Genomic DNA, 20,272 nt, shown 5'->3' on the forward strand with positions numbered 1-20,272 from the left:
TGGAGGTACAGCAGAGATGAATCTGAGTGTGGATACAGCTTTAGTCAAAAAACTGAGAGCAACAGACTCTGAACATTTAAATACCTCTAGTAATTCCATAACAAATGAAGAGGAAGAGATCCTCAAGATCGTTTTCCTTCAACTTCTATTTATTGGAGGCAGAGGAGCAGTCATCACTGGGGGCATTGGCAATTGGGATGACATGTTGATTAGATTAGGACCAAAGGAGAGAAGAAAGCTAATGCACCTGTTGCTGGGACTTAGTCACTCCTTTGGCCTTAAACCAGAATTCCACCACAATACCCTTCCCATTCAATTGCTGGGATGGGTCCCAACAACCACTCTTTTTGAATTTCATAACTATTCTAGGTTCTATCAAAGGCCTGGGGCTTCATGATATTGCATACATATGATGAGTATTTATTAGCAAGAGAACACTGTTTTCAATAACGATATGTAGAACATAGTCCCTGAGGTCAGGACATAGTGAATTAGTGAGTGGGAAAAAACTCCAAGCATGTATCTGAGACGTTGATTATTAATGTAGAATGAGATGTGCACAGAAAAAAAGAGTAACATAAAAAGTGAAGGGAACAAATTCCTAACTTTCCCCACTCTTTAACCTAGATCAAAGAATGGAAATTAATGGTAGTTAAAAAAAATTTTGCTTCAGTTGCATGTGTCTGCATCAATTCTCTCTTCTGCCAAGGGGTTGGTATTACAAGGAGAAGAATTATTTTTGTTGTTGTTGTTGTTGTTGTTTCTGGGAAAGAAAGCCAATGCACCAATTTTTAACTGAAAGGGAAAAAAATGACAATGCAAGGGGAAAAAAATAATTGGCCGGTAGCATCTCTGAAATTGCTTTGCATTCATTTTCCCAGGATCTAAGAGGAACATTTGTCTGGGAAGACAGCCCTGTCCTTATACTCCTTGTGCAGGATTAAAGTGAGTTTCCATAGTCATCCAAACATTATAAAAGGCTGTTCTCATTATTCCCACTCTTCCCAAATGGGCCCATGGCAGTGGGACTGAATAGTAGAGTTGAGAGAGTTCTCTCAGTTGCCCTGATCTCTTTCTCTACAGGAGAAAGCTCTGTCAGGCACTGTTGGGACTTGCTCTGGTTCCTCCTTTAACAGACAGAGAAAAGCAGCACTGTACCTATATCTCAATACAATGCTGTTATTGGCAAGGCCTCTAAGAATAGAAAACAAAACAACTAATGACACAAGAGTGTTCTAAAACCTCATAAAATGAGACTATCAGCCAAAACAAAATTGACTCAGAGTAATAGTATTTCCCTTCAGTGACAACACAAACCTCCCAGGGATTACACAGAGATTAGACTAAAGGGTGACCTACATTTCTGGGCTACTTAAACATGCTAATTTTATGGAGTTCATAGTATAAAGGGAAAGGCGATCATTTAAATAGATAATTATATGAAGACAAAAGCGCAATAATCAACATGTACAAAAAACGTACAGTCAAGTCCAGAGGAAGTAGACATTCATTTTGTCAGAAAGGGTTATGTACAATTTGATCTCACTTGGCTGAGAAATGAAGAGGGTTCTAGGCAAAGGAAACAGCAAGAGAAGAGGCAGAGAGCCATGAAGGAGGAGAAGTTGTAGCCATATGAACTTAAGAACCAAGATTCACAAGAAGGGATGGTAGATTTTCTGAACTCTGTGAAGAATTAACCCCTATTATTTCCTAAGAGGTTCCTTGAATAATCTAGTAGAGTCAGGTCCTACATTTTTCTTTAGCCTGATGACCAATCTATTGCAGAAAATGAACTGGCCAGGAAGTTCTTCCACACTATGGAAGAACTGAGGTGATGGGTACCCACCCAACCTGTTTGCTGGTTATGGCGGTTGAATCAGTCAAAATCCAATCAAATTTGATTTTTGACTCATTGACTCCTCATTCAAGAATGCTTCATCCTAATTATGTACTGTCATTCACTAAGTCATCAGGGCACAATCCAAGAAAAGAGATTTCCTGGTCATGGTTTTCTTGAATTTATTCACTATCTAGTCTGGTTGTTCACAGAAATTTAGTCATACCTGCCCTCTCAATTTGTTTTATGGTCAGATTTATTCTCCAGAAAACCAGGGGCTGATCTGTCCATTGTAACTACTAAACATAGCCTGGTTTAACTTATTTCCAATGTTCAATTGACTTGTATTTTACACTTATGTGCAAATGTACACTAAAAACTTAAAAAATTTTCTCTAAGTAGAAATGTATAAAAATGGGGAGACTTTCAGTAAAGTCAGAAGAGCTTTTTCTCTCTGCTGTGCAAGACAGCACTCAACATTTGAAAGGAGGGGAGAATCAAGTTTGACAACTGCAGTACAGTGGAAGCATACGGACAAGTAAAAACAAATTTCAAATGAAAAGACGATGACTGAGCCAAGGGTTTTTACATTTTCCCAATGTTATTGAAGAACATGTTCTAGTCTATTTATTGCTAAATTCCCTTCTTAAATACTATTTTCTAGTTATTTTAGGAATAATCTATTTATATGTTACTAGTTTATTTCCACTGCGGTCAGGAAAAATATGATTTCAATTATTTATCATTTATTGAAAATTGCTTTCTTATCCAGCATATGCTCAATTTTGGTAAGTCTTCCATGTGCATTTGAAAATATTGTGTATTCTGTAGTTACTGAATGTGTGATTATGAATTTATTTCTCCATTTAATTCTGTTACATTGTGTCTTAGAATTGCTAAGGCTACATCATTAGGTGTACATATATATTTAGGTTATTAAATCTTCTTTATCTCTATAAAATGTCCCCCTTTATTGCTATTAATACAAAATAATGAAATAATTATCTCTAATAACATTAAATATTAAAATATTTAGAAATATTAAAACTTCTTTTAGAATTTTTCAAAATTAACTCTTCTAAAATTATTGCATACAGATATTTTACTTTATCTCTAGTAATACTGCATAATAAAATATTTTTAATTATCTGATTTTTCCCTCTATTAATTTTTAATACTCTTCTACTTTGCATCCTGTTATTACAACATGCATCTTTGATTAGAACTTACTTTAAATTAATATTTTATCAACTTTCTGGACCATGAAAGAACCTTGTAACATTTTTAAAAAATATTTTTTCCAGTTTTATTTAGATATAAATGATATATAATGTTGTATTATTTTAAGGTGTCTAACATAATGATTTTGATATATGTATATGTTGTGAAATGATAATTACAATATGTTTATTTAACATCTGTTACTTCACATAGCTACAAATTTTTTTCCCTCATGATGAGAACTTTTAAGAAGGAGCGGAGATGCCCTTCAACAGATGAATGGATAAAGAAGATGTGGTCCATATATACAATGGAATATTACTCAGCCATCAAAAAGGATGAATGCCCATCATTTGCATCAACATGGATGGAGCTGGAGGGGATTATGCTAAGTGAAGTAAGTCGATACTTACTTCAATAGTCATATGGAAAGACAATTATCATGTGGTTTCGCTCATATGCAGAACATAAGCAATAGCATGGAGGACCACAGGGAAAGGGAGGGAAACTGAATGAGAAGAAATCAGAGAGGAAGACAAACCATGAGAGACTCTGGACTCCAGGAAACAAACTGAGGATTACAGAGGAAGAGGTGGGGGGAGGGGGTAAGGAGGTGATGAGCATTAAGGAGGGCATGTGTTGTGATGAGCACTGGGTATTATACGCAACTAATGAATCACCGAATGCTACATCAAAAAGTAATGATGTACTATATGTTGGCTAACTGAAGATAATTTTTAAAAAGCAACTTTAATATAGTTTAGTTAACTATAGTTCCCATGCTATACATTGTATCACTAGAGATAACTTATAACTTGAAGTTTGTGCCTTATGATCACCTTCCACCTTTGACAACCATCATTCTGTTCTCTCTTGAGTTTGGTTTTTTTAGATTACACATATAAGTAAGATCATACAGTATTTGCCTTTCTCCATCTGATTTACTCCACTTAGCACAATACTCTCAAGGACTCCACTTAACTATCTACTCTTTGTGCTTTTGTTATTGTGTATTTAAATTCTACACATATTTAAAAACCCAAAGAATTATATTATTGATTGAAACACTATTTCTTTGTATCTCCCACAACATTTACTTCTTTTGTTCCTTTTTGAGTGTACTTATTTAGGGTATGTTGTCCAGCTTTTATAATTGTTCTCAATCTGTTATAGTTAGAAGTAGAAATGCATATTCCTTCTGGTTGTACTGATTTGGAATTTGTATATTGTTTAGAAAGAAAGTCCAATGATTTCTACATAAAACTTGGTCCTGAGGTCTGGTCTGACCTTTACCTGGATGGCAACATAAATGATCCCTAGAATTATCCTTTATTCAAACCTTCCAAATAGATCTTTTTATCTTTTAATCTTTGAGGTTTTTTTAAAAATTTTATTTATTTATTTGACAGAAAGAGATCACAAGTAGGCAGAGAGGCAGGCAGAGAGAGGAGAAGGGAAGCAGGCTCCCTGCTGAGCAGAGAGCCCAATTTGGGGCTCGATCCCAGGACCTTGGGATCATGACCTGAGCGGAAGGCAGAGGCTTTAACACACTGAGCCACCCAGGTGCCCATCTTTGAAGCTTTGATAAAAGTTTTTGTACCAAATATATCAAAGAATTATGTATGTAATCCTTTCTCCCATAATCCTATTGTGCCTTTAACGATATTTGTGGATTTTTATACAGATAAAGAAGGGTCTGACCTTCACTCCTCTTCTCGTCCTTATTCCTTTTTATCTAGCTTTAGATAACTGAAAAACAACTAGCCCAACATCTGGCACAAAGTAAACATAAAATAAATGTTGAAAAGATAAATAAGTAAAATTACTTCATTATACGAAAAATAGTTAACTCTTTGATTCTTCCTCTTCACTGTTAACTCACCCATTGTCTGAATAAAAAAAAAATCACCTAACGCATACAAAAACTTGAGACTACTCTGAGTCTATATTTAGTGAGATCCAAGGGACTGAATTTCACAAATTTTTAGTCCATATAAAGGTATGCCAACAACTTCATTTATTTACTCTGAATCATTTTTTTGCCTGTTATGTAGGTGGTCACCCAGAAGTGAATTTTGACAAAAACCTCACTGTATACATGTAGCTAATCTTGACTGGTATAAACAGTTCTTTTAACATGAATTTCTATTTGGGGACATGACATAACTGATGAGACAGTTACATTTTTCATTGCCTTGTCTCATTTTTAAAAGTGTCTCTCTTAGAGTAAACTTAGAAATAAAAAGTCACTGTGTTATGTACTGAATTTCTGTCAAGGCCTGCTGTGTCAAATTTCTAGACCTTTGAACATTTTTTTTCTATGCCTTGAATCTCCTTCTCCCTTTTGCCTTTCTGGTGAACTGCTTCAGTGCTCAAAAATGTTAACCTCCTTTGTGAAGCTTTTCCTATATTATCCAAGCAACATCACATGCTTCCTCTTCTGGTTTCATGGTACTCTACAGTAGTGCTTATCATCGTACATTATTTATGTCATCTTTCTTCCTCACTAGATTCCTACAAGGGTACAGGTGTACATTAGTCCCCTTGGTAGCTTTAGTGCCCCAAATAGCAACTTGTTAGATCCCCAGAACATTTTTTTTTAAAGGACAAAATTCACACAATATCAAATTTGCCCTTTTAAAGTGTACGGCTCACTGGTCCCTTCATTTATTCACAAAGCTGTATAAGCATTACTCTTACATAATCACATGCTTTCTTCACCTTGAAAAAGAAACCCCATATTCGATAGCAGTAACCTGCCATTTTACCCTCTCTCCAGTCCTTGGCAGCCACTGATCCATTTTCTATTCCTATAAGTTTTCTTATTTTGTATATTTAAAATAAATGGAATCATACAATATGTGGCCTTTTGTGTGGTTTCTTTCACTTATCATAAAACTTTTAAAGTTCTTTCATGTTGTAGCATGAATCAGCACTCCATTGTTTTTATGAGTGAATAATATTCTACTGTATGGCTATAGTATATTTTGTTGTCTAGTTAATGGACATTAGACTTGTTTCCACTTTGGGGCTAATATTAATAATATCTCTGAACACTCATGTAACAGGTTTTGTACAGATGTATGTTTTCAAATTTCTTGGATGTATAGGAGTATAATCTCTAAAGATTTTATGTTTAACTCTTTAAGGAACTGCCAAACTGTTTTCCATAGTTGCTGTACTGTTTTACATTCCTACCTACAGTGTATGAGGGTTCCAGTGTCTCAAAATCCTTTCCAATACTTATTATCTGTCATATTTATTGTAGCTATCCTAGTGGGTCTCAGGTTTTTGTTTTTTTAATTGATATCTAATTAACATACCTTATATTAGTTTCAGATGTACACCATAATGGTTTGGTATTTGTATACCTTGCAAAATGATCACTGATGAGGGAGTAGAAGTCTAGCTAAGGACAAAGCATAAGCTGACACCCTGCAACCTCCACCCCAACCCCCACTCCTGGGTGGGATATGTATGTAGGACATTCTTTCAGGAAGCTCCCAACTATCTTAATATTAATGCCTTGCTAGAGGGAAAAACAACCTTAACTTGACAACAGCATGGTTTCTAATATCCTGTGAGTCCTCTTTAACATATGAAAATCCTTTTTGAAATCTCCCTTTTTCTTACCTCTCCCAACATCAGAGCATATAATCAGCCACCCCTCACGACCCAGGTGCAGCAGCTTTTTCTGCCCATAGGTCCTGTTCCTGTGCTTTAATAAAACTAACCTTCTGCACCAAAGACATCTCAAGAATTCCTTCTTGGCCATCAGCTCTGGACCCCACGCTACCATACCTCTCCTATATTCCAAAACCGTATCAATCACCACAATAAATCACTAAAGTCTATTATCGTATATTACAAAAATGTTTTTCTTGTGAAGAGAACTTTTAAGATCTACTGTCTTAGCAACTTTCAAATATGCAACACAGTATTATTAACTATAATCACCATACTTATATGACATTTTATAACTAGAAATTTTTATATTTTGACACCCTGCACCCATTTTGCCTACCCCCACCTTCCTCATGGTGACTTTGATCTGCATTTATGTAATAAATGATGATGTTGAGCATCTTATGCTTATTGGCCATTCATCTGTCTTCTTCAGAGAAATGTATATTCAAATCATTTGCCTGTTTTAAAATTTGGTTGTCTTATTATTGTTGAGTTGTGAAATTTCTTTATATTTTGTGGATATTAGATGCTTATCAGATGTATGATTTGTAAATAGTTCATTGTCCTAAATGTTACCCACTGCTTCAGGTAGCCACAATAACCTGTGATTGTTTTTGATAAATCCCCACTGGAAGAGGGCAAATTCTGTGTCAAGTCAAATAAAGGCAGACTTTAAATGGGGTCTTCCATGGAACCACCAGATAGGTCAAATAATGATATTTTGGGAAGGTGGCTATGTAGAAGTTCCAATCCCATTCTGTCTCTTCCACTAGCTGCCAGGTGGCTGGATTTCATAATGATTGCAGGCTGCTTGGTTTTAAGGCTATCACAATGCTAGGAGCAATGGGAAGGTTGGGGTGAGAACAGGACAAATTAAATTACCACGGAGTTCGCTTTTCAGGATTGAGCTATTTTCCTTTAATGAATACTCCCCAGATTGTGCCAAACCTTTGATTAGTTTCCAGACTGCTACAAAAGTTGATTCTGATAATTCTGTTGTGTTATTGCCAATGTTCTTTTAACTTTCCAAAAAAAAGTTATTTTTTAATTTTTTTAAACATTTTAAAAATATAAATTCAGTTAATTAACATATAATGTATTACTGGTTTCAGAGGTACAGGCCTGTGATTCATGAGTCTTACATAACACCCAGTGCTTATTACAAAACGTGCCCTCCTTAATGTCCATCACCCTGTTGCTCCATCCCACCACACCTTTCCCCTCCAGCAACCCGCAGTTTGTTTCCTATGATTAAGAGTCTCTTAGGGTTTGTCTCCCTGTCTGTTTTTGTCTTGTTTTATTTTGTTTTTTTCCTCCCTTCCCCTATGATCCTTTGTTTTGTTTCTTAAATTCCACATATCAAGATTTTTTAGATGTTCTTTCTCCATTTTTATTGACATTCATAGTATGTGTTTTTGAATGGGTGAATAAATGAACTAATTGAAGTGGGCATGCTCACTGAATTGCCCTCGTAATTCCCAGTTCACCCAAGATACTTGTTTGTTTTTTTTTTCCAATTTATTTATTTTCAGAAAAACAGTATTCATTATTTTTTCACCACACCCAGTGCTCCATGCAAGCTGTGCCCTCTATAATACCCACCACCTGGTACCCCAACCTCCCACCCCCCCGCCACTTCAAACCCCTCAGATTGTTTTTCAGAGTCCATAGTCTCTCATGGTTCATCTCCCCTTCCAATTTACCCAAAAGCACACACCCTCCCCAATGTCCATAAGATACTTGTTTTGAGTTGATTTATCTGCTATAGCCTGAAGACTCTGAGTTAGCTGTGTCCTGGAACTGACTGCTATAGTAGGAAGTGAAATGAGATAGAAGTTGTTAGGATTGCAGAGCTTCGTATTGGCTATCTAGATTTTTTGTTCAAGTATGGAGAGTACCACCTAGCACATTTCATATGGTGTAACTATTTTTTGCCTTCTTTCTAGGGATTTCAACTACGATCTTTGTGTTTGGAATCATGCACTTTTTTTCTTATCTTTTTGCCCAATCTGAGAAGCTACCTTGCCTTGAACTCAGACTCTGTGAAGCCCTTGCCTCAATTATTTTTTATGCTCATTAAGTTTCTCCAGTGCAGATATCTTAAGGAACTTTTAAGTTGTATCATCACTTTAGTCTTCCTGATCCTTCTTGACCATCAGCCTTAGGTAGACTTACCTAATTTCTTGCCTGACTACTACACTGTATTTTTGCCTTGTAGATGATGCTAAACCTAATACTTTCTTTTAGTGATTCCTCTGTTACTAATTCAACCCTGCAAAGACACTTCCTTAGCAAGACGTAAAACCTCTAAGTACTTAAGTGTTCTGGTCTAACCCACAAAAGTCTATGTGACTAGTCTTTTGGAGATACACTATTTCTTTTTCCTTTTTTTTTTCCAATTTATTTATTTTCAGAAAAACAGTATTCATTATTTTTTCACCACACCCAGTGCTCCATGCAAGCTGTGCCCTCTATAATACCCCCCACCTGGTACCACAACCTCCCACCCCCCCACCATTTCAAACCCCTCAGATTGTTTTTCAGAGTCCATAGTCTCTCATGGTTCACCTCCCCTTCCAATTTACCCAAAAGCACATACCACACACTATTTCTGACCACTATCACCCAACCAACTGAATGAGTACATTTTAAATATATTTTTTAAAGATTTTATTTATTTATTTGTCAGAGAGAGAGAGAGAGAGCAAGAGAGCACAAGCAAGGGGAGAGCAGGCACAGAGGAAGAAGCAGGCTCCCCACTGAGCTAGGAGCCTGATGTGGGACTTGATCCCAAGAGTCTGGGATCACGACCTGAGCCAAAAGCAGACACTTAATGACTGAGACACCCAGGTGCCCCAAATATGTTGCTTTAGAGCAAATGTTTGTATATTAGATTGTATTTACCCACTGAAATGTGTTCTAATTCTCGAGATTGGTTCCCATTGGGGGAAAAAAATATCCTCTTCATAAAAGACCAACTGTAGTGTATTAAAATTTTGAAGAGCTTGTCTAAGCAAACATTGATTTGAATTGGACAGTGCCAAACCACAAATGTGTAGGAGCTCTTTAGCAACAGGCCCTGAGGAAAGGTTTTTATAGAACAGATGCAGAAGCAAAAGCAAGGGAATTATTTGATTGGCTGTAGCTTAAGTCATTGCCTTATTTGGGAAAGTTTAGTTGGCTGTGATTGGCTGTTCTTAAGTTTTGATTTCTTAACCTTGATGCATTTACAGGAATTGATTCTGGCTTAAGTTTCGGTTTGTTTACTTAGGCTGCCAATGCATTAGAACCCCCTCAGTCTAATGGACTCTAATTTTGTTAACACTTGTGTACATTTAAAATCATTAAAATTTCCTACTTTGGGATCCTTGAAAATACTTATGGTTCTAGTTATTTCATTGTATTAACTAAGACTGCATTCTTTTTTTTTAAATTAACCTATAATGTGTTATTTGCTTCAGGGGTACAAGTCTGTGAATCCTCATTCTTACACAATTCACAGCACTCACCATAGCATATGCACAGCAAAGGAAACAGTCAACAAAACCAAAAGTCAACCAATGGAATGGGAGAAGATATTTGCAAATGACATACCAGATAAAGGGCTAGTATCCAAAATCTATAAAAAACTTACCAAACTCAACACCCAATGAACAAATAATCCAATCATGAAATGGGAAGAAGACATGAACAGACATTTCTGCAAAGAAGACACCCAAATGGACAACAGATACATGAAGAAGTGCTCAACATCACTCGGCACCAGGTAACTACAAATCAAAGCCACAGTAAGATACCACCTCATGCCAGTCAGAATGGCTAAAATTAACAAGTCAGGAAACAACAGATGTTGGAGGGGATGCAGAAAAAGGGGAACCCTCCCACCCTGTTGGTGGGAATGCAAGCTGGTGCAGTCACTCTGGAAAACAGTATGGAGGTTCCTCAAAAAGTTGAAAATAGAGCTACACTATGACCCAGCAATTGCACTACTGGGTATTTACCCTAAAGATACAAATGTAGTGATCCGAAGGGGCACAGGCACCCAAATGTTTATAGCAGCAATGTCTACAATGCCAACTATGGAAAGAACCTAGATGTTCATCAACAGATGAATGGATAAAGAAGATGTGGTATATATATACAATGGAATACTATGCATCCATCAAAAATCCCCGAAATCTTAATTCTTTCTGTTTTCCCACCTTCTCTTAACACCTGTGTTTAACCAAAAAATGTATTCAATCTAGTTAAACAAAAAGTATTGCTTTGGAGTTTTTCTTTTAATTGACTAATTACTTTGCATCAAGTAAACATAATCTCTTGCATTTAATTCATCTATGCAATCAAAAGGCTAATGGACTACTATCTATATAATTTTCATAGTCACATTGAGAGTTCATATAGATTATCTCCCTATTTCTTATTAGATACTTAATTCTTATTTCACTGTCTCTTTGTTCTTCCTTTATCAGGTTTAATATAACAGGTTCAAATAGCTAGACAGGCAGTATTGTTTTGAGCTTTGAACCCCACTCCAAATTTTGAGAGAAAGGATAGATGCCTATATGAGATACTTTTATTAGATTTGACTCAAACATTCATTAAATACTAGAATGCCTAGTATTTAAAAACACTGCTACCTCCTTGGTGAGGAAACTATTTTTTAATTTGTTTTGTTTTTTGCTTTCTTTTTTGTCATCACCTAGATCTACTTCAATTAAATGCACATTCTTGATTATTTTAGAAATTCCTTATAGATACTAACAAATACTTTAAAAGGAGATGTTGACCCTCCCCACCCCCAAGATCTGCTTCTCTATGGATTTATTTTTGTTTTAGTCAAAGAGATAAGACCAGAAGACCTGGACAAGAAAATCTATGGAATAAATCACTATCATCATATCTTAAATTTGTGGATAGTCCAAACTCTGCTAAGTAAATGTAAGTCTGAAGCTGGACTGCTTTATAGTGAAGATTCTTCATGCTGTTTATAAGTGAACAATTCCCTACTTTTTTGCATTTATTTTTTAATGCTATACACATACCCGGGAGCCTGAGGGGATAAATAAGCCATATTTTCCAGATATGAATACTGAGGCATGGAGAGTAAGGATCAAGCTCATTTTTACAAGATAAATTCAGCAGAATAGAAAGGAAAAGATGAGACAGCATCCTGTGTGTTCTCCAAAGTTCTTGCACAAGTACTGCTTAAGATTTGCTGTAGTTCATACCAGTAGGAATTCAAGTTTTAGTGTTCCTCCAACTAAATAAACTTGTTGCTGTAGGTGGTGGCAGAAAAGTGACTTTTGAAGAAATCAGTGCATTTTATCCACTGTAGTTCTTATTTGAATATTTCCAGCCAAATTAAGTCTCTCTCAGGACTCTAGCGAGAAAAAGGAATTTAAAAGCCCCAGGGGTTACCACAAGTATTGAAACCTGTTTAGTATGGATGCTAACAATTGTAGTATAGAACATGGAAACTCCCAGCAAAATCCTTTCCTAAGATCTTCATAATGAATTAGAACATGTTGAAGAGATATCAAAGGTAGTGCTCTTATCTTTATGTTTTATAAAGTCAGACTTAAATGCTGGGTAGGACTTCCCTGAGACACGAGATTTACATGAATATTTTTTAAGGGAATAAAGAAAAGGTACCAGCAATTGGCCTTCAATTTTTGTGAAGATACCTACAACATATTTAGAAACCAGTGAAAAAACCTACTAGATTTGAGGCCTACCATCTGAAGAACATAAAGAAATCATGATAGCTTCTGCCTTGGTTCAGATAGCTTAGTAACTAAAGGAAGGTATGAATTTGTAATTTAACTTGATCAATACTCTTAGAAAATTTCAAACAGTGACAAGAAAAGTTTAAGGAAGTTTAAACAAAATTGTATACTCATCAGAGAAAATGTTTTCTATACAAATCATTAAAGCTATAAACTTGTCTTGTTTTTTAACTGAAAGTGAACTGAACAGGGAGAATAAATATTGTTATGTGTTGGCTAAATACATTAAGACGACATTGCCGGTTCACTTTCGACCTTCACCCAGACCCACAATTGTGAGGAAAAACAAAATTATTTGATCATGATCCTACGGTTCTCATTAGAATCCTACCAAGTATGTACAGCAGTATAAAGCAACACATGATACCATTTGGCTCTTTTGGCTTAAAAAGTTCACATAATTCACTTGGAATATTGCTCATATGCCCTAAGATGGCAACTATTACTTTTACATTTTTGATGTCTTGATGAGTAATTACGTGGCTCACATTCTAGACATGAGAATGGGAGCTTCATCTTCTCTTATGGAAACAAGTCTTTAGACAAAAGTTTTATCTAAATATCTTCTATATGTCCAAGTTGTCTATAATCTCAGGATTCCAAAAAATCATGTATCTTCTCCAAAGTTGTTTCTGTTGTCCTTGAGAGTTGATTATTTCTGTAGAAAACAACCTGTTCTACAGGGTCAAAGTCACTGGTTTCATTCTTTGAGCAACACTGATGATCACCAGCCTGCGATATTCTACTTGTTCTAAACTCTTCTGAATGTGGGATCTGGCTTTTACATGATTCTCTTTCATGCAAACATAACCCCAGGCCTGGATTTGTTTTCCTCCTACAAATGAAAAAATATAAGGAGCACTCTGGAGACAAACTGGCCTTATTTTCTCTTTGTGGAGGGAGGGCGGTAAGAGGGAGTAGGGGAAGGAGGAGTCAGGATATTTTACTATGAGTCACAGCAGCGGCAGGCTCCACAATGGGGCAAGTGCTAGTTCTGTGCTCTCTGGCTTAGGGGTACTGTATCATCCAGCTACAGAACCCTTTAGCTGCTGAGAGATCCGTGTGAAAGGATCCCTGTTGCTGCTCCTGTCCCAGCCCTCCCACAGCTCCATGAAATAACCAACCAACCTGACATCATTCAGAAATAGTCACAGTTTGAATCAATTCAAGCTTGGAAATGAATCCAGAGTCCTTTGGGTCTGGATAAGGAATTCATTAAATGAAAATCCAAACTGGTTCAAATATTGGACCAATTAGAGTCTGATACAAACTACATGCTGAAATGTTTTCAGATTTGTATCCTTTGACACTGAGCAGATTCAAGTCAGTAAAAATATTAAATATCATCAAAGTGTTTGGGGAATAAGAAGAGATATCCCTTACAAAGCTTCCTTGTTAACCCCCTTCCCATTCCTATCTCTGATAGGCATTCAGCGTGGCTGTGTTGTTAGAAAGATAACTCTGGAGCTGGGTTTTCTGATTGAGCTGACCCACTCCCCATGATACCAGTCATACTCTGCCACTACTAATAAGGCACAAAGAGCTCCCATTTTACAAGCATCTCTTACTTCAAGTTTGTCTTTCCTTGGATACTTATTTACATATTTTCAAAGAATGACAGAATTCTAAGGCCTAAAGGCGAGAGGGGTCAAGAAGAGTCAGGGTTTCAACCACTGGTAATTGAAACACTTCAAGAAATCCTGCTCCCCTCCTTTTAGGCTCAGGCCTGGAAGATGGATTGCCTAATTTACCTCGGGAAGGTCTTTCTTTCTTCTTTCTTTCTTTTTTTTTTTAAGATTTTATTTATTTATTTGACAGAGATCACAAGCAGGCAGAAAGGCAGGCAGAGAGAGAGAGGGAAGCAGGCTCCCTGCCGAGCAGAGAGCCCAACTCAGGGCTCGATCCCAGGACCTTGGGATCATGACCTGAGCAGAAGGCAGAGGCTTTAACCCACTGAGCCACCCAGGCGCCCAGGAAGGTTTTTCTCATTTGAATCTACTATTACTGCTTTATTCTATTCTCAGCTTAGAAGACCAATGAGGGAGACCAGACTATCTTTCTAAGTGAAAAGTGTTTGTAAGGAAAAGCCATTCAGACAGCTGACCTCATAAAAAGGAAAAAAAATAAAAAATAAAAAAGTGAGGTAGATGAAGGCCGCTTAAGGGTGGTGGTTCTTCAGCTTGGTTGGCCCAACTCCAGGCTCACTAAGCCGCAGGATCTTTGCATAGAGTCCTACCATTTGCATTTTTTTTTTTTACAAGTTTCACAAATGATTCTGAGGTAGTCCTATGAACATTTGAGAAATGCTGATGACAGGCATATTCTCTTTTTCCTTTTCTCCTCTAATGCCTCCTCACCACTTACCACAGTCCCCAGTGCTGTCTGTGGGTCTGTAGGCTCCCCAGATTGGAATCACAGCCTTGAAAGTTCTCCTTATCACCTTTCCCAGCACCTCATACATAAATACAAACTCAATAGTCTTAACCCTCTCTGTTAGTTGAGTATAAACCAATGAAATTATATTAAATTACAATTGAATTCTCAGTAAACTTACTGTGCTAAATCTTCTAGGAGTAATTGCATCTTGAGAGGATACAAAGTTTTGAGAGGACCATAGGGAGAGATACTGTTGGTGAGGTCATATTTCTTTAGGTCCTATTCCTAACTGTGCAGCAATTACTTATCCTATCTTAGGCAGGACTGATTCTTACCTCACGAATGGATAAGGTGGGCCACAATCAATCACATTCAGGAAAACCAGAACTGGCTCACTATAGCAACATGGAAAATACAGAGACAGCTCTTCTGTTGTTTCTCTGCTAGCTCCAGATAGCTCTGGGAGAGAATTTCACCTTCTAAAGCCATCTACTGGAGTTTTGGCCAGTGATGGTGGCACGTTGACCTGAGATGGCATCCTGAAGGATAGGTTTATCTTTCTTGGTCTGCTTGTTGCTGGCCCTGGCTGCTCTAATGCCTTGGCTTGGGGTCCCACTAGTTTGTGTATGTTTCAAGTTTCGGTTACTCCCATGCAAAAAGTTATGCAAACAACCTTTATTTAGCCACTATGTTAGGAGCTGGAGGGCTTAATAACTCATTTAAGTAAAATGAAAATAGAGTGATCTTAAGAACAGGGTATATTTATATTAGTAACCATATTAAATCACTTCTTGCTATTGGAACAAAAATCTTGGAACAAAATTAAAAAGACAACTGCGTAATCTATGGAAAGTGAAGACAAAGCAGAAACCCTATATTGAGGGGTTGTCAATCTTCATTGATTCCAGGGATAGTTCTTCTCCAAATCGGGAGCAGAAAGCCCGTATGGTCCCCTCTTGATTGGCCCTTTCAGCTATCCCTTCCAAGACCCTTAGTGCTAGTTGAGATGCTGGTCTCCCAGGAACTGGAGAGAGTCCAGGTCTGAGCTCACTATGACCACAGGAAATTCAATTCATGCTAATGACTTGTGGTGCCTGCCAGCCTGAGCTAGATGCATGCCAGAGACTCAAGAAAACAAAATTCCATGTCCTTTCACTGTCCTTGGTGTCATCTCATTTCTGCTATGCAGTTTCACTTGATGACTCCTAAACAGAGATAACCCATACAACCCAAAGTCTTCAGTCAAGCTTCAAAAGGAGACTGAGCTTGAAAAGGTTGGGTCAAATCTCTTATTCTCTTCCCCTACCTATATCCTGCTCATTGTCCCTTTATACCATGCAGTCTCTATTTACACTGATTTTACTTTCAGTTTATGAGGATTTTTTTTTTTTTCCTAGAAAATGCCAACTAGAGGAATCTAAGCTCACAGGATTGATTGCAGCTGATCCCTTTGTATCTTAGTTCCCTGGACCTGGCTGAGCATCAGAAATGTTTTGTGATTCCTAGGCCCCATTCCATGTTTTTATAACAAAATCTCTGTGGTGGGGCCAGGTATTAGGGCAGTGTCCTAGGTGACAGCAACTTACCAACAGTACTACACTTCCACTAGATTATATTCATCTTTGTCCTATTCCAGACTGAGAATTGGATGTCCTGACTCCTAACCCTTGATTTGCCACTAAACTTGCAACATTACATTGCCTAAGTCACTTAAATCTCACAGGCTTCAACTTCTGTACCTATAAGGAGATGGGAGTCAGGGAGGGGTTTAGATCCTATCCGTTGTAATCAAATCTAATTCCCAACATCTTCACTTTTGAAGCTTTTGAAAAATTTAAATATGATGGTTCTGATTTATTTCTCTGCATCCTCCTCCAGTCCCCACCATCCCACAACCTTTCTGGGGTTTGGCACACTCTGAGCTAGGATGACGAAAGGAGAGACACGTTTCTTGAGCATACTGTATGGGAGCTATTCTTTTTTTTTTTTTTTAATATTTTATTTATCTTTTTGACAGAGAGAGATCACAAGTAGGCAGAGAGGCAGGCAGAGAGAGAGAGGAGGAAGCAGGCTCCCCGCTGAGCAGAGAGCCCGATATGGGACTCGATCCCAGGACCCTGAGATCATGACCTGAGCCGAAGGCAGCAGCTTAACCCACTGAGCCACCCAGGCGCCCTGGGAGCTATTCTTGTAGGTGGTTAACTCTGACTATGCGAAAGGTCTTATAGCCTTTTAAAGAATCACCATGATGTTAGACTAGACAATCAATGCTTTAGACCATACTTTTTTGTCTCCATTCCTCTCACAGAATCCAGAGCACAACCAGATATAAATGATGAGATTTTGATGACAGGTGAAGGAAGGTGGGCCAGGTATATAATCTGAAGAGCCTTGGGAGAGGGAAAAGAAAAAAGAAAGCCCAAAGAAGTTTTCTGCTGATCACAGGGGCTGGCATATGGGGACCACCAGAGTGGATACCTGGATTATACTGGAGGGGACAGGAGTAGGGATATCCAGAATAGAGTAAGAAAATCCATTCCAGACTCTCTACTGGTCTGGGTTATTGCATGGGCTGGAAATTCCACTCAAGTTTAAAGAGCCACAATTTTCCGGACACCATGTCAGTGTGAAAAGCTCTTCAAGTCTTTTGATATTGGAATGTACAATCTACCTGTCAGTGCTAGGGTGCTCATTTTTGGAGATTCTGATTTCATAAGTCTGGAGTGGAGCCTAAGCATCTGTACATTTTTAAATATCCATAGATAATCTTAATACATAGCCAATTCTCAGATTTGCTTTATTAAGTTAATTTTTATCTTTTTCATTTGACATGACCAATTTCTTATCACTCTTTTTACCACTCTCCTGCCCCTGTTGAAAGAGATTTCCCCAAATCAGATTGCTCCCCAGGCCCAGGGCACTGGGTTTGGTGAGCAGAACACAGGCTAGATTTCAGTCCGTTGTTGCCCCCGCAGCTAGGTGCCTTGTGCAGGACCCAACTTGCACAACTGTGACCAGAGGAGGAAAAAGAATACTACCTTCCAAGAGGGCAGATTTGTGTTTCAGCCATAACTCTCAGTTTCTACCTATTTAAACTTGGGCAAGTTGCTTAAATCTTTTTCTTTTTTTTAAGACTTCATTCATTCATTCACTCATTTATAAAAGGTATTAAGTAACCCTCTGCACCCAATGTGCAGCACTCAAACTCAGAACTTGGATATCAAGAGTTGCACACTCTACCTACTTAGCCAGCCAGATGCCCCTTAAATCCTTTCGAACCTCAGATTGTATATCAAAAAGGGATAAAGATGGCTACTTATTAAAATGGCCAATTCCACAGTACAGTTTTCTTTTTTTTTTTTCAAGATTTTATTTATTTATTTGACAGAGAGAGAAATCACAAGTAGACAGAGCAGCAGGCAGGGAGAGAGGGAGAACAGGCTCCCTGCCAAGCAGAGAGCCCAATGCAGGGCTCGATCCCAGGACCCTGAGATCATGACCTGAGCCGAAGGCAGAGGCTTAACCCACTGAGCCACCCAGGTGCGCACCCCCCTCACCCCGCCAAGCCTCATTTTCAAAATTCTTTTTACCTTCCCAACTTTGAGTTTTTGGAGTGTCCAGGACTTAGCCCTCAGACTTCTTTTCTCACCTCTTTAATCTGATTTCTTAGGTAATTTCATCCAGTTGGTTGACTGAAAGTACCACTTTCATGTTCAGGACTCACAAAAGCTTGTATCTCCAGCCATAAACTTTCCCCTGAAACCTAAACTCCAGAATCAAATTGCAGACTCAACAACTCCATTTAGGTATGTAATAGACATCCCAAACTCAGTATGTCCAAATCAAACTCCTCATTTTCTTCCCCAAACTTAATCTTTCCACAACCTTACCAATCTCAATATGTAGCCTTTTCACTTGTCTAGTTTTTCTGGCCCAAAGCCTCTTTTTCTCACTGCACACTTCCAACCCATCAGCCAATCTCTTGGCACCTTTAACTGTATTCAGTACTGGTCATCAGTAACCTCATCTGCTATCACCTCTCTCCTTGACAATTGCAATAAGGGAATATTCCAGCCACCTTGCTCCTTCATAGTCTCTTCCCATGGCATCTAGAAGATCACTTCTCTGGTCAAAATTTTCCCACCTTTTCCCTGGTCATGGAGAATAAAATTATGAAGTCTTCTCATGGTCTCCCCATAACAGTTTATGTGACATACTTCTATTATCTCTCTGACCTCACAGACCTTTAGCTCTGTGACCACTGTTCTCCGCAGCTTTCATGTTGGCCCTCAAACATAAAACATGTGCTTCTGCCTCAGGGCCTTTGCACTGGCTAGCCCTCTTTAGGGAACACTCACTTTCCAGGTATTTATAGCTCATCAGTTTACTTCATTCAGTTCTTTGTTTAAAAGTCACCTTACCACAAACTGTCTCCTTGGTCCTCAATTTGAAACAGAACATTATCCCAACCTCCATAACCTTGTTTTCTTATCCAGTTTTATTTTTTCTTCACAGAATATATCACCATTTAACATTTACATATATGTTTTGCTAATTTGTTTTCTATCTTTTCTCACTTGGAACTAAGCATGTAAGAGTAGCTGTATCCCCAACATCTGGAACAGTGACTGACACATAGTATAGGGCTCAATAAATACTTGTTAAATGAATTAATACAAAATGTCAGTGATAGAAGAATTAAATTAGATACTGTATACAAAGGGTTTGGTTCATGCCTGAAATTTACTAGATACTCAGTAACTGGTTATTTCCTCTCTACTTCTAGCTTTGTCTCTCCTCACAAACATTTATTGAGATGCTTCTGTAAGCCACTCACACTGCTGGAGGATGGTGATAGAAAAAGTCTATACTATAAGCAACTCATGTTCTAGTTGCTATATGCTACTGTGAAGCAGAGCTATAAAGAAATAACCACCAGACAATGTAATAAGAGTTGCAAAAGTGACAGTATACTATGAGAACACAGAAAAGGGATAGTTAAGGAGGAGTTTAGAGAACAGTGACTGTTTAAGCTGAACCCTGAGGGATAAAGAAGGACTTTTGTGCAACAGGGGAGGATATTCCATTTCATCAATCTTTGGGGTGGGGGGGGCACAGAGACATGAAAATGCCCCCCTGCTAAAGCACAGAGCTTCTTAGTTCCTTAGTTTAAGGGAAAGAATAACAAAGGGAAATGAAGAGAAAGTGTAGAAATTAAAACATAATTGTTCCTGTCCTCTCACCTTGGTATACAATGCCATATTTCTCAGAGTTCATATGCCTTCTAAATTTCTTTTGGCTCTAACAACATATCAGGAAGTAGTTATTCCCTATCATACATCCAAAGAAGGTAAGGACAAAA

Source organism: Neovison vison, chromosome 13 (assembly GCF_020171115.1).
Source record: "Neovison vison isolate M4711 chromosome 13, ASM_NN_V1, whole genome shotgun sequence".
In the NCBI taxonomy this organism is placed as follows: Eukaryota; Metazoa; Chordata; class Mammalia; order Carnivora; family Mustelidae; genus Neogale; species Neogale vison.